This window comes from Aotus nancymaae, unplaced genomic scaffold (assembly GCF_030222135.1).
Source record: "Aotus nancymaae isolate 86718 unplaced genomic scaffold, 86718_ANA_hifiasm-v0.15.2.pri h1tg000049l, whole genome shotgun sequence".
Lineage (NCBI taxonomy): Eukaryota > Metazoa > Chordata > Mammalia > Primates > Aotidae > Aotus > Aotus nancymaae.
In genome coordinates, this window is record NW_026988463.1 from 11,402,179 (window position 1) to 11,417,733 (window position 15,555).

The 15,555-nt window shown below is 45.8% G+C and overlaps 1 protein-coding gene and 1 long non-coding RNA gene across 5 annotated transcripts in view; one reads left to right on the top strand and one right to left on the bottom strand.

Annotated features, from left to right (window-relative positions):
* The window catches only part of BMERB1 (bMERB domain containing 1), a 167,247-nt gene that overhangs the window by 134,906 nt on the left and 16,786 nt on the right, over positions 1–15,555 (bottom strand). The window lies entirely within an intron of this gene.
* Positions 1–15,555, top strand: part of LOC105734569 (uncharacterized) — a 34,680-nt gene that overhangs the window by 6,678 nt on the left and 12,447 nt on the right. For 3 of the 4 annotated variants that reach the window (XR_001111546.2, XR_010337354.1, XR_010337355.1), the window contains exons 3-4: positions 1,829–1,906; positions 8,309–8,372. This is a non-coding gene — a long non-coding RNA (uncharacterized LOC105734569). The remainder of the gene's footprint in view (positions 1–1,828; positions 1,907–8,308; positions 8,373–15,555) is intronic. The other variant, XR_010337356.1, reaches the window with a different exon arrangement.

Consider the following 15,555-nt stretch of genomic DNA (forward strand, 5'->3'; position numbering starts at 1 on the left):
AGTGAGACTTCATCTCAAAAAAGAAAAAGCAAAGCAAAGCAAGTAGAAGAGAACCCCCTGAGGCTGGAGTGGAAGGCATCTGGAATGCCCTCTTACTTGTGAAATGACAATGTATCACACAACAAGCTAAATTGCATTTTTTTTTTTTTTTTTGAAGACGGAGTCTCACTCTGTCACTCAGGCTGGAGTGCAGTCACTGCAACCTCTGCCTCCTGGGTTCTGATGATTCTTCTGCTGCAGCCTCCCGAGTAGTTGGGACTACAGGCTCTGCCACCACACCCGGCTTATTTTTTTGTGTTTTTAGTAGATACGGGGTTTCACCATCTTGGCCAGGCTGATCTCAAACTCCTGACCTCATGATCCACCCGCCTCGGCTCCCAAAGTGCTGGGATCACAGGTGTGAGCCACCGCGCCCGGCCGCATTTTTTTTTCTTTAAGAGAGAGTTTCACTTTGTCACCCGGGCTGGAGTGCAATGGCGCGATCTCAGCTCACTGCAACCTCCACCTCCTGGGTTCAAGAGATTCTCCTGCCCCAGCCTCCTGAGCAGCTGGGACTAAAGGCCTGTGCCATCACACCTCGCTAATTTTTGTATTTTTAGTATAGATGGGGGTTTCGGCTGGTCTCGAACACCTGACCTCAAGTGATCCGCCCGCCTTGGCCTTCCAAGGTGCCCGGCCTTAATGATTGCATTTTAATTGCCTCTATGTCCTCATCGCACTTGGCTCAGGCATTTGCCACAGGCTGGTCTGTGCTGTAATCGCTTTGAAATTCTCTCCCCCCTGGACAGGGGGACAGGAAGCAACTCTGTCTTCCTTGAAGGAAGCAACCCTGCCTGTTTCCTTCCCTTCCAGGTCACCTAGCAGAGCCATCTGCATAAAAGGAATGAAAAAATGTGTTTGCTGAATCAAATTAGACTTTCTCTTACATTCTATTCTCATGACTAGCTCCAGATTATACAAGCTACATCTAATTTGTCCAGCATTATTTTCTTTTAAGCTTTCACTTCTCTCCAGCTCTGAGCTGTGTACAGTTCTGCCTGAAGTCTTCCTCCATTCAAAATCTAAAAGGAAAAGAACTCCCTGTGATATCCATAGGGAGGGAGGTGCCCCCCTAGAGAGCAGAGATGTGTGAGAAAAGAGACCAGATCCCAAAGTGCAATTTGTCTCTCCTTGAGAAGCATGATTCAGAACAGGAAGAAGAGAAGGAGGATAGGAAGGAAAGAGGAAGGAGAGAAGGAAGGAAGGAAAGAAAGAAGGAAGAGATGTCTGAAGGGAAGCTCTTAGTGTTTATCTGAGGTTGGCAGCATTCTGTTAGTTTTATTTTATTATTTTATTATTTTTATTATTATTATTATTGTTTGAGACGGAGCCTTGCTCTGTTGCCCAGGTTGTTGTGTGGTGGTGCAATCTTGGCTCACTGCAACCTCCATCTCTCAAGTTCAAGTGATTCTCCTGCCTCAGCCTTCCGAGTAGTTGGGATTACAGGTGTGTGCCACCACGCCTGGCTAATTTTTGTATTTTTACTAGAGATGGGGTTTCATCATGTTAGCCAGGCTGGTCTCGAACTCCTGACCTCAAGTGATCTGCCTACCTCGGCCTCCCAAAGTGCTGGGATGACAGGCATGAGCCACTGCACCCAGCTGGTTAGTTTTAGAGACAGGGTCTCACTCTATTGGCCAGGCTGGAGTGCAATGACACACTCTTGGTTCACTGCAGCCTCGAACTCCTGAGCTCAAGTGATCCTCCTGCCTCACCCTCCCTAGTAGCTAAAATAGAGTTAGAGCCACACCATCACACATGGTAATTATTTTTAATTTTATTTTTGTAGAGACAGGGTCTTGCTGTGTTGGCCAAGCTGGTCTTGAACTCCTGGGCTCAAGCGCCTGCCTTCTGCCTTGGATTACAGGTGAGAGCCACTGCCTGGCTGCAGCATTCTTTTAAATGACATTTGCCCTCTTTTATAACTTTCAGGATTTTTTTTTTTTAGATGGAGTCTCACTCTGTCACCCAGGCTGGAGTGCAGTGGTGCCATCTAGGCTCACTGCAATCTCCACCTCCTTGGTTCAAGCAATTCTCCTGCCTCAGCCTCCCAAGTAGCTGAGAAACACAGGCATGCACCACCATGCCTGGCTAAGTTTTTGCGTTTTTGGTAGAGATGGGATTTTATTGTGTTAGCCAGGATGGTCTTGGTCTCTTGACCTCATCATCCGCCCATCGTGGCCTCCCAAAGTGGTTGGATTACAGGCGTGAGCCACCGCACCCAGCCTCCGTATTTTTTTAGTTTAAAAATTTTGAGCATTAACCCTGTTTTATTATCAGAATAGAAGCAACAATATTTTGGTTTTGGATTTTTTGTTTTTTTTTTTTTTGAGATGGAGTCTCACTCTGTCGCCCAGGCTATTGTCCAGTGGTGCGATCTCGGCTCACTGCAACTTCTGCCTCCCGGGTTCAAGTTCTCCTACCCCAGCCTCCCAAGTAACTGGGATTACAGGCAGCCGCCACCACACCTGGATATTTTTTTTTGTTGTTGTTGTTGTTGTTTTTATTAGAGAAGGAAAACCAGTTTCCTTCCTTTGTAGTCGTCTGTGGGTTCTGTTCTGCAGTCATCTGTTGTCCTGTGTCTCGTCGTGGCACCTCCAATGTCTTGCCATGGGAGAATACACCTCACCCATGAAACGCTGTCTTGGGGAACTGGCATTCAAGATGCCCTCCTTCCTAGCCAGGTCGATAACTTAGACTAAGTTCTTGCTGTGTTTTGCTTTGACCTTAGCTTAGCTTCTCCCGGCCACCATTGTCCTGAGACCGGAGAGGTTCCCTTGCCCGACAGCAGCAGTTGCAGAGCTGGCAGGACGCCTTAAGACACAGTAGAAGTTTGTATGAGTCAGCGTTTCTTCTACAAGTGGTTATTTTAGGAGTTTGCACACACAGGAGATAGGGATGATTGGCAAGCAACAGAAATGGACTCTGGCTGACGTAGAGATCTTGTCTGTGTTCTCTCCTGAGTATTTGAATCTTGGGCACAGGGGCTCAGAAATGCAAAAGAGTAGGACTGATTCACCCAGATGACAGTGCCCTAAATTTTCTGCCATCTGGAACTTTCTAGTTGCCAAGGTTCTCCTTCTCTCTAAGGTCTGGCTGTTAAGCGTTTATTTTTTTTTTGAGATGAAGTCTCACCCCGTTGCCCAGGCTGGAGTGCAATAGCGTGATCTTGGCTCACTGCAACCTCCGCCTCCTGGGCTCAAGCAGTTTTCCTGCCTTAGCCACTCGAGTAGCTAGGATTAAAGGTACGTGCCACCATGCTCAACTAATTTTTTGTATTTTTGGTAGAGACGGGGTTTTACCATGTTAGCCAGGCTGGTCTTGAACTCCTGACCTTGTGATCCGCCCACCTCGGCCTCCCAAAGTGCTGGGATTACAGGTATGAGCCACCGTGCCCAGCCTTTCTTTTTCTTTTCTTTTCTATTTTTTTTAAGAGACAGTGTCTCACTGTTTCCCAGGCTGGAGTGCAGTGGCCCAATTATGGCTTATTGTAACCTCAGACTCCTGGGTTCAAGCGATCCTCCTGTCTCAGCCTCTCAAGTAGAGAGGACTTGAGGTACACGCCTCATGACTGGATACTTTTAAAAATTGTTTTGTAGAGATGGGATCTCCCTATGTTGCCCAGGCTGGTCTCAAACTCTTGCCTCCTGCAATTCTCCCACCTCAACCTCCCAAAGTGCTAGGATTTCAGGCATAAGCCACTGTGCCTAGAGCTATTTTTTTTTAATTGTGGAAGGATTTCCAGATGCTTTCAATACATTCCTTTTCCTTAAGTTCCTGTAGTTTGCACACTTATTTAAACAAGTTTACTTGCTGTGGATCACAGTAAGAAATAGAGAGCCAGATGCAGTGGCTCGTCTCTCTAATCCCAGCACTTTGGGAGGCTGAGGCAGGGGGATCACTTGAGCCCAGGGGTCCAAGATCAGCCTGGGCAATAAAGCAAGACCCTGTCTCTACAAAAAAAAAAAAAGAGTTTTTTAAATTAATTAGCTGGGTATGGTGGCACCCACCTGTAGTCCCAGCTTCTCAGGAGACTGGGTGGAGAAAATTACTTAAGCCCAGGAATTCAACGCTTCAGTATGCCATGACTGCACCGCTGTACTCTGACCTCGGCAACAGAGTGAACTCCTGTCTCAAAAAAAGAAAAAAAAGACATATTAAGAGAGACCTAGTATCTATACAGATATAGGCATACGTAAAACAAAAGTTGCACATAATAGGCCGGGCACATGGCTCATGCCTCTAATCCCAGCACTTTGGGAGGCTGAGACAGGTGGATCACTTGAGATGAGGAGTTCAAGACCAGCTTGGCCAATCAGTGAAACCTCATGTCCACTAAAAGTACAAAAATTAGGCAGGCATGGTGGTGGCATGAGCCTGTGGTCCCAGCTACTCGGGAGGCTGAGGTAGGAGAATCGATTGAACCCAGGAGGTGGGAAATACAGTAAGCCGAGATCAAGCCTCCGCACTCCAGTCTGGGAGACAGAGCAAGACTCCGTCACAGGAAAAAAAAAAAGTTGCACAAAATAAGACTTAACCTTTAGTGGCATAGATGGAACTTTCTATTTTCTATTTCCTTCTATTTCGTTTTTTTCATGCTGGTTACACTCCCTTAAACTAAAGTCTCATACGTGACACTTTAAATCTTGGAAAACCTCTGAGTTATCCAAAGTTCATTGGTGTTGCTTGCAAATAATCCCGTCTCTTGTGTGTGAAAACCCCCAAAATGATCATTGATAAATGGAACGCGGAACCTCACCAACTTTTTCTCTTGGGCAATGCACTCTCATCCAGCGGCAGGACAAGCTCTGGCAGGAAAAAGCCATAAAACGGTGGTTCGGAAGAGCCAATTATAACATCGAAGCCAGCCAGAACTTTCTCCTCCCATAGGAATCAAAAAGCCACCTGTGGCCAGTAGTGGTGGCGCATGCCTATAATCCTAGCACTCTGGGAGGCCGAGGCAGGTGGATCACTTGAGCCCAGGAGTTCAAGACCAGCCTCAACAACATGGTGAAACCCTGTCTCTACTAAAATACAACAATTAGCCAGGCATGGTGGCTTGTGACTGTAATCCCAACTACTTGGAAGGCTAAGGCAGGAAGACTGCTTGAGCTCAGGAAGTGAGGCTGTAGTAAGCTGAGATCATGCCACAGCATTCCAGCCTCAGTGACCTCTGTCTCACACACACACACACACACACACACACACACACACAGCGCCACCTGTGATGTGACTACCTTTTACATGCCTGTCATTCGTCTAGGCCAGGGGTCCACAAGCCTTCAGGCCAAACCCAGACCGGTGCCAATTTCTGTATCACTCTTGTGCTAAGAATGACCTCTACATTTTCAAACGGCTGTGGGAAAACATCAAAAGAATAATAATGTTTTATGACATGGGAAAATTATATAAAATTCAATCTTCAGGGCTCACCAATCAAGTTGAAATAAAACATAGCCACATCCATTCATTTAGGTGCCTGTCTGTGGTAGTTTTAGGGCTACATCTCTGGGGTACAGTGGTAGAGTCGAGTGCCCGAAACAGAGGCCATATGGCCTGCACACCCTAAAATATTTAGTATCTAGCCTTGAGCAGAAAACATCTGTCAGGGCTGGGCATAGTGACACACACCTGTAATCCCAGCAGGCCAAGGCAGGAAGAGCACTTGAGATCAGCAGTTCAAGACCAGCCTGGGCAACATAGCAAGACCCCATCTCTCAAAAAAAAGAAAAACTTTAAAAAAAAGAAAAATTTGCCCATCTCCGGTCTAAATACTAGATGGAGATTAAAAATAAAGGCGAAGCTTTGTCCCTGCTCTAAAGGAGCTTATAATCCAACTGGGTGAAATTGTCCCAAATCAACTGAAACAAGAAACTAAGCATTCAACTCTGGGGATGGAGAGGGTGTACTAGAAGGCCAGAAATGAAAGAAACCCTTCAAAGGAAGAAGTGAGGTGGAAGGGGTGTGGGCTTTTGGAGGAGCTGAGGCTGGAATCTTTGTTTATTCCTGAATTTCTACATAAGAGGGGCTCAGAAACAGTAATTTCAATTGGGATTTTCATTTTCCTTTATATAAGAGGGCTTATAGAATCAAAAAGGAAGTGGGGGAAATGTAGTCAAACAGAAATGCCACAAAGAGAATATAGTATCCAGGCCAGGTGTGGTGGTGCACGCCTGGAATCCCAGCACTTTGGGAGGCCGAGGTGGGAGGATCGTTTGATCCCAGGAGTTTGAGGCCAGCCATTCGAGACCAACATAGCCTTTTGATGGAGACCCTATCTCAAAAATACAAAAAATAAGCTGGGCATGGTGATGCATGCCTGCAGTCCCAGCTAATTGGGAGGCTAAGGCGGGAGGATGCTTAAGCCCAGTAGGTCAAGGCTGCAGTCACCTGTGATCGCACCACCACACTCCAGCCTGGGTGACAGAGCAAGACAGTCTCAAAAAGAAAAAAAAAAGGAGTATCCAGTTTAAGCAGAAAGGAAGAAAAAATGGGAAGGCAGAACAGCACGAAGCAGGGAATGATGACAATAACACCAATCACAATCGCAGCGCAGCTAACATTCATCGGGTCCTTCTCACATGCTGGGCACAGTGATCAAAGCCCTACATACATCCTCGTTCAGTGGTCTCCATGCTGTTGCAAGGTAGCTACACACCATCCCCATTTTACAGACGAGTATGTGAAGGCACTGTGTACACAGAAGAGGAGATCAATCTAGCAGGATCAGGGATGTATTTAGAGTGTGCAGGAAATAAGGTTAGGGTGGGAGAGAAGAAAGATGTGGATTGCAGAAGATGGGGAAGTCCAGACAGTGTCTTTACTCCTATTAAAAAGTAAAAACAAGCCATGCATGGTGGCATGCCTGTAGTCCCAACTACTCAGGAGGACTGCTTGAGCCGACTTCAAAGCTGCAGTGAGCTAGGATTGCACCACTGTACTCCAGCCTGGGCAAAAGGGCAAGACCTTATCTCAGAAAAAAGTAAAAATAACAAAATACGGTAGAAGAGTTTGGGACTGGCATCAGAGGCAACAGGAAGCTTTTGAGCCAGAGAAACATAGGCTGAAATGAGAGCGATTAAAATACTGGTTAAGAGAGCTGAAAGTAGGAGGCACCCCCTATATAGGTTTCATGGGAGTGTCACGGTATGCATTAGCCTGTTAAAGATTCCAACAACCGAGAAACCTACATCACTCAGTTCCACCCAGCAATTTCCAAACTTGTTGACCACACAGACTTGCCTCTTTTTCTTAGAAAACCTATTAACAGCTGCTATGCCTCTAAACATAGTTTAGAAAGTGCTGCCTTCGAGAAAAAGCCCACAGTCATGAGGGAAATTATTTTATTTGGACAATGAGCACCCAGATGGCTGATTTTATAAATGCGGCAAAAAGGCAAATTGCTACATGGGATTTCTATCTTTAAATCCTGCCTCTGATACGTGGAGTCACCAGATCTTTATACACAGAACAGCGTATGCCAAGCCAGTAAATAATCAAACACCAAGGGGTTTATACTCACTAGCCAACTCCAAGCTGCTTTGCCTGATTTTTAGATAATAGAAATGGCAGCCGAGTAAATACTGTAAATCTACACGCCTGATTCCAATCCCCCCAGGGGCCAAAGTAATTTCTCTTTCAAGGCCATTTTTAGAAGCTTGTTAGCTGCTTTGCCCCAAATGTCTACCTCCCTAGGAAGTGAAGCAACTCACCTCTGTTGCTTGGACTCAAATACTTGGATGGGATTTAGCAAATGCGTATTGAATTCCTACTGCGTGCCACTCCCTGTGTTCACAGCCTCTTCTTTGAAAGGAAGATCTGTTAACCAGGCAGGTTGGTAGCTATCAGCCACAGGGCGATTGAGGTAATGACTCTGACCTTAAAATCTATATATGTACTGGTCATTTTCGGTTCACAAGGCAGCCAGCAACTGGATAACCAGCAAGTGCTCTCTAACCAGTCCTCTCTGTTTGAATCGAGTCACACATCTGGTTGATGCTTTCACAAAGTCAATAAAATATCAGACATTTGGCATCAAGAGATAAACGAACATCTGGGTAACGAATTGGCCACATTTTCAACGATTTTTCAGCACCCCTCTAAATTTCATGTTTCCAGCACAGACTTTCACTAGACCAGGTTTCATCTGAAATCACTTTATGGTCTAAAGGGTCATTTTTTGAACTGTAATTCCTGAGACCAAGTTGCTTTCTTTATGCTCAAACACTGTGGTTAATTAAGAACGTGAATTCTCACTGCTTTCTTTCAGGAGAGTGCATAATATGAAAAAGAAAGAAAAGAAAAGAAGGAAAGAAGGAAAGGAAAGGAAAAAGGTAAAAGGAAAGGAAAAGGGCCAGGCGCGTGTGGCTCACGCCTGTAGTCCCAGCACTTTGGGAGGCCAAGGTGGGTGGATCACCTGGGGTCGAAAGTTCGAGATCAGCCTGACCAATGGGGAGAAACCTCGTGTCTACTAAAAATACAAAAAATTAGTTGGGCACAGTGGCACATGCCTGTAATCCCAGGTACTTGGGAGGCTGAGGCAGGAGAATCACTTCAACCCAGGAGGTGGAGGTTGTGGTGAGCAGAGATCATGCCATTGCACTCCAGCCTGGGCAACAAGAGCGAAACTCCGTCTCAAAAAAAAAAAAAAAAAAAAGTGGGCTTGGATGGAAAACTGTGCATTGTCTAACCTCTTCGGGTTATCAGAGCCTGGTCCTTCGCTGTCTGTGAGCTATTTCACAACTCTGTAAGTAGTAGGTAACTGACGACAATGCAAAAATAATTCTATTCCAATTATGTCCTGTCTCACAGAAGTGCAATCGACTTCCCTTTCCTTCGTGGAAAAATCAAAGTTACTTTCCTTTGCACAGTCATGTCAAATTCCTGATTGATACTTTAGTCTGTTCTTCAGCTTCTTTTAAACTGGTTAATAAGACCTACCTGGATCCCTCAGTGAATGGGTAGAGTAGTCTTTAACACATGTTCGTTTTTATATCTTTCTGAGAGTCAGGGTTTTACCTTATTCTAAAAATTGTCTTTTAGGAACATAGGAAGATGCTAACTTTTTTCCCTGAATTTCCTCAAATATGCCTTTGACTCCTGCCCCATGCTGCATTAGAACTATGGGTGGATTTCTACTGCAACTGACTCATTGTCATGTAATAGGATATTTCTTTGAGAAATGCATTAGCTAATGGATAATTATCTTTTCTAAATACAATTTATTGTGCTTCCTTTTTTTTTCAGAAAAGGAACTAAATTAATGGAAAGGTTAGTCCACCAAATACAGGTTATACATCTCTCTGCCATGACCAATTGCTGAATAATGGTTACAAATAATAACAGCAATAGTATCCTTTGTATTCAGCAAAGTCTGGCTGACCTAGGGCAACAGAACACATGGGTTAAAACGTTTTCCCAGTGATGATGATAGGCTTACAATTTTAGATTTAATTAGTTTACTGAGAGCTTTCAGGCATTGGCAATCATGGTCTGATAGAGAAAGTCCTTTATTAGGAAGATAAATATTTTACCTAGCTCCTTTTTATTTTATTTTATTTTTATTTTTAGAGACAGAGTCTCACTGTGTTGCCAGGTGCCAGGCTGCAGTGCAACCTCCGCCTCCTGGGTTCAAGCAATTCTCCTGCCTCAGCCTCCCAAGTAGCTGGGACTACAGGCGCACGTCACCACACCCAGCTAATTTTTTTGTATTTTTAGTAGAGACGGGGTTTCACCATGTTGGCCAGGATGGTCTCCATCTCTTGACCTCGTGATCCACCCGCCTCAGCCTCCCAAAGTGCTGGGATTACAGGCATGAGCCACCGTGCCCAGCTTTTTTTTTCTTTTTAGCAGATGGAGTCTCCGTTGCCTAGGCTGGAGTGCAGTGGTGCAATCTCAGCTCACTGCAACTTCCATCTCCCACGTTCAAGCAATTCTCCTGCCTCAGCCTCCCGAGTAGCTGGGATTACAGGCGCCTGACACTTTGCCTAACTAATTTGTATTTTTAGTAGAGATGGGGTTTCACCATTTTGGCCATGCTGGTTTCAAACTCCTGACCTCAAATGATCCACCTGCCTTGGCCTCCCAAAGTGCTGGGATTACAGGTGTGAGCCACTACACCCGGCCACCTAGCTCCTTCTGAACATATAGGATAAATGGGATGGAGTTCTAATTCTGCAACTGTCAGAGGTGTTTGAACCAGAGTGACTCCATCTTGAATAGGGGCTGGGTAAAATGGGGCTGAGACCTATTGGGCATCATTCCCAGAAGGTTAAGCATTCTTAGTCACAGGATGAGATATGAGGTCAGAGGACTGGTATCACAAAATATAGGTCACAAAGACCCTGCTGATAAAATAGATGCAATAAAGAAGTTGGTCAAAAGCCATCAAATCCAAGGTGGCAACAAAAGGACCTCTGGTCATCCTCACTGCCCATTATATGCTAATTATAATGCATTAGCATGCTAAAAGACACTCCCACCAGCACCAGGACAGTTTACAAATGCCATGACAACGTTCAGAAGTTACTCTATATGGTCAAAAAGAGGGAGGAGCCCTCAGTTCCAGAATTGCCTGCCCCTTTCCCAGGAAACTCATGAATAATCTACCCCTTGTTTAGCATATAATCAAGAAATAACTATAAGTATACTCAGTCACGCAGCCCATGCAGCTGCTCTGCCTATGGAGTGGGAGTTCTTTTGTTTCTTTACTTCTCGAATAAACTTGGTTCACTCTACTCTGTGGATTCACCTCCAGTTGTTTCTTCCGTGATCTTCAAGAACTCTCCTTCTTGGGTCTGAGTCAGGACCCCTTTGTGTAACACTACTGCTCAGCACTTCCCTCTGGGATAACAATTTCTAGTCCAGTTTGAAGGAAAGGGGAGGGCTGGCTGCCAAGGCTTACGCCTGTAATCCCAGCACTTTGGGCGGCTCAGGTGGGTGGATCGCTTGAGGCCAGGAGTTTGAGATCAGCCTGGTCAACATGGTGAAACCCCACCTCTACTAAAAATACAAAAAGTTAGCCAGGTGTGGTGGCGCATGCCTGTAATCCCAGCTACTCAGGAGGCTGAGGCAGGAGAATCCCTTGAACCCAGGCGGTGGAGGTTGCAGTGAGCTAAGATCGCACCACTGCACTCAAGCCTGGGTAACAGGAGTGAAACTGCATCTCAAATAAATAAATAAATAAATAAAAGATGGAAGAACTATGCATTCTTTTTCCTCCCCCGCCCCACCAGAAGAAATGCTCCTTTCAATTTGCAATAATGGAAATGCCATGTGTCACCTCTGGTCCCTTTCCTCTGCTGGTCCTTTTCATGATTTTCTGTGTACTCTGAGATGATAACGAAGAAAAAAACAGCCAGTCCCTAGAAACAGATCACCTTTCAGAGAAACCTTACCATCAGTGCCCTCTGCACTGACACAAATCCCCCCGCATTTCGGTAGCAGAGTAGAGGGCTGTTGCTGGGAGGGTATTTCTAGTCATCCACCTGGAGCATTTTCTTTGTTATAAGTGAAAGTGACACTTTCTCATTCACTTTGATTTGTACGAAGTAGGAATCTTTCTGGGCAGGAATACCTTAAGAAAAATCAAGTCCATTTTGCATGGGGAGATTTCTTTATGCTTTGGGAAGCTCATGGTGGTGTTTCTCTCGGCTTTATCTCCAACACAATTTTATTGCCAGTGCTTTCTGGTTTTGTTTGTTTGAGACAAAGTCTCCTTCTGTTGCCCAGGCTGGAGTGCAGTGGCACGATCTTGGCTCACTGCAACCTCCACCGCCTGGGTTCAAGCGATTCTTGTGCCCCAACCTTCACAGTAGATGGAATTACAGGCACATACCACCACGCCAGGCTAATTTTTGTATTTTTAGTAGAGATGGGGTTTTGCCATGTTGGCCAGGCTGGTCTTGAACTCCTGATCTCAAGTGATCTGCCTGCCTCAGCCTCCCAAAGTGCTGGGATTACAGGAGTGAGCCACCATGCCTGGCTCTTTCTTTCTCTCTCTTTATTTTATATATATAATATATATATATATATATTTTTGAGGCAGTCACCAGCCTCCCTCTGTCACCATGGCTGGAGTGCAGTAGTGCAGTCACAGCAAATTGCAGCCACCCCCTCCCAGTCTCAAGTGACCTCCAGTCATAGCCTCTGGAGTAACTAGGACCACAAGCACACAACACCCCCCTCAGCTAACGTTTTTAAACTTTTCTGTAGAGACAGGATCTCACTATGTTACCCAGGCTGGTCTTGAGCTCCCAGCCTCATGCAATCCTCCTGCCTCAGCCTCCCAAAGTACTGGGATTACAGGTGTGAGCCATCATACCCAGCCTGGGTCTTCATTCCTGAGTCATGTAAAACTTCCAAAAAATGAATTCATTATGCTTCTCTGTTGTTAATCTATCTTTTGTTGTAAGAGTCTCAACCATGAACCTAGTGATGGGTGAGGAAAAGAAATCTTTTTCTCTGTCGTGGATGCATGAGGAGGAACTGCTTTATGGGTACAGGGTTTCATTTTAGGGTTTAGAAATGTCTTGGAACTGGACATAAGTAAAATTGTACAACACTGTGAATGTACTAAATGCCAGTACCTTGTACGGTAGATTATACATTATAAAATAGTTAATGGTCTCACTCTGTCACCCAGGCTGGAATGCAGTGGCACCATCTTGACTCACTGCAGCCTCCACCTTCCGTGTTCAAGCTATTCTCCCGCCTCAGCCTCCCAAGTAGCTGGAATTACATGTGTGGGCCACCAGGCCTGGCTAATTTTTTGCATTTTTAGTAGAGACAGGGTTTTGCCATGTCGACCAGGCTGGTCTCAAACTCCTGACTTCAGGTCATCTGCCTGCCTCAGTCTCCCTAATTGGTGGGATTACAGGTGTGAGCCAAGCGCCCAGCCAATGGCAAATTTTACATCATGTAAATTGCACCTAAATTAAAAAAAAAAAAAATCTCTATCTCAGAAGAGAAGACTTATAAAGCGTACCTAGTCCCAGCTCCGGATCAGCATTTGAGAAAGAACAAAGCTCTGTGTAAGGCAGAGCTGATCTCTAGGAAAATGGCCCTCTCATCTCCTGAATGCCAGCCCGGCCTCCCGGCCCCCAGCGGAGCTGCTCTCTTCAGGATGTCGTTTGCACTGGTTTTAACCAGCAGGATGTACTCCAGGGACGCCTTCACGGTGTCTATTTAAACAAGATGAAGAAGGATGAATCCTGCAGCCGCGGCTGTCGGGTCTCCAGCACTAAGGCAGCACTGCAAACACGGAGTGGGTGACGCGGTCTTACCCTGATAGATTCGGTGTGGGAAGAACCAAACGGAACCAAAATGCAAACCATTTAAGCACTTTCGTTCCTCGTCAAAATGACGGCCACTTTTTTTTTTTTTTTTTTTTTTTTTTTTTTTGAGACGGAGTTTCGCCCTTGTCGCCCAGGCTGGAATGCAATGGCGCCATCTCTGCTCACTGCAACCTCCGCTTCCTGGATTCAAGAGATTCTCCTGCCTCAGCCTCCCGAGTAGCTGGGACTACAGGCGCGAGCCACTATGCTCAGCTAATTTTTTGAATTTTTTAGTAGAGATGGGGTTTCACCATGTTGGTCAGGATGGTCTTTTTTTTTTTTTTTCGAGGCGGAGTTTCGCTCTTGTTACCCAGGCTGGAGTGCAATGGCGCGATCTCCGCTCACCGCAACCTCTGCCTCCTGGGTTCAGGCAATTCTCCTGCCTCAGCCTCCTGAGTAGCTGGGATTACAGGCGTGAGCCACGCGCCCGGCCCGGTCAGGATGGTCTTGATCTCCTGACCTCGAGATCCGCCCGCCTCGGCCTCCCAAAGTGCTGGGATTGCAGGCGTGAGCCACCGCGCTCGGCCGACAGCTGTTTTTAAGAGCCAACTGCCAGATGCATTTCACCTCTGGAGTATGGCCTGGACAGATCTTTAGTGTTCAGCTATCTTAATTCCCACCTGCATGAAAGAGGATCCTATAGGTTGAATGTTTACCTCTCCCCAAAATGTCTATGTTGAAACCTTCGCCTGGCATCGTGGTTCACGCTTGTAATCCAGCACTTTGAGAGTTCGAGGTGGGTGCATCACATGAGATCAGGAGTTCAAGACCAGCCTGGTCAACATGGGGAAACCCTATCTCTACTAAAAATACAAAAATTAGCTGGGCATGGTGGTACATGCCTATAGTCCCAGCTAATTGGGAGGCTGAGGCACGAGAATTGCTTGAACCTGGAAGGCGGAGGTTGCAGTGAGCCGACATCATGCCATTGCACTCCAGCCTAGGCAACAGTGTGAGACTCTGTCTCACAAAAAAAAAAAAAAAAAAAAAGAATGGAGATCCTGTTACATACATTTTCCTGGATCCCATTTTTCATTTTTCACCTTCAATGATATCTGTAAAACAACTATTATTGTTCTAATTTATTCTTCTTTAACATCCACATAGTATTTCACAGCAGATGAACAATAATTTCTTCCACCATTCTTCTCCTGATGTACCTCTACTTTACAGCCAGTATTTTGCACATAGGTGTTTTTATTTCCATTGGATAGAATCCCAGAAGAGGGGCCGAGCGCAGTGGCTCACGCCTGTAATCCCAGCGTTTTGGGAGTTCAAGGCGGGTGGATCACTTGAGGTCAGGAGTGAGAGGCCGGCCTGGCCAACATGGTGAAACTCCATCTCTACTAAAAATACAAAAATTAGCTGGCCATGGTGGTGCGTGCCTGTAATCCCCACTACTCGGAAGGCTGAGGTGGGAGAATCACTTGAGCCCGGGAAGCAGAGATTGCAGTGAGCTGAGATGGCCCCATTGCACTCCAGTCTGGGCAACAGAGACTCCATCTCAAAAAAAGGACTCCCAGGAGTGGGATTGCTGGGTCAAAACTTAAAAGCATTTTATATTGAATGGATATTATCTTATTGCTTTCCAAAAAGGCTGTAACACTGAACAATGTCTCTTATGACCCTGTTTTCTGCATGAAATTAGTCTTTTAAGTGGATCTGTATATTTACAATTTTTTAAAATTTTAATCTGTGGCTGGGCTTGGTGGCCAAACTTAAGTGCTTGTAATCCTAGCACTTTGGGAGGCCGAGCAGGAGGATTGCTTGAGTCCAGGAGTTCAAAACCACCCTAGGCAACATAGTGAGCCTCTCATCCTTTTATATGTATTTTTTGGCTAGGTGCAGTGGCTCATGCCTGTAATCCCAGCACTTTGGGAGGCCGAGGTGGGAGGATCACCTGAGGTCGGGAGTTCAAGACCAGGCTGACCAACATGGTGAAAGCCCATCTCTAGTAAAAATACAAAAATTAGCCGGGCGTGGTGGCATGCACACGTAGTCCCAGCTACTCGGGAGGCTGAGGCAGGAGAATTGCTTGAACCCGGGAGGCAGAGGTTGCAGTGAGCGGAAATCATGCCATTACACTCCAGCCTGGGTGACAAGAGTGAAACTCCATCTCAAAAAAAAGTTAAAGAAAAAAAATTCAACATTTATTTTAGATTCAGAGGGTACATGTGCAGGT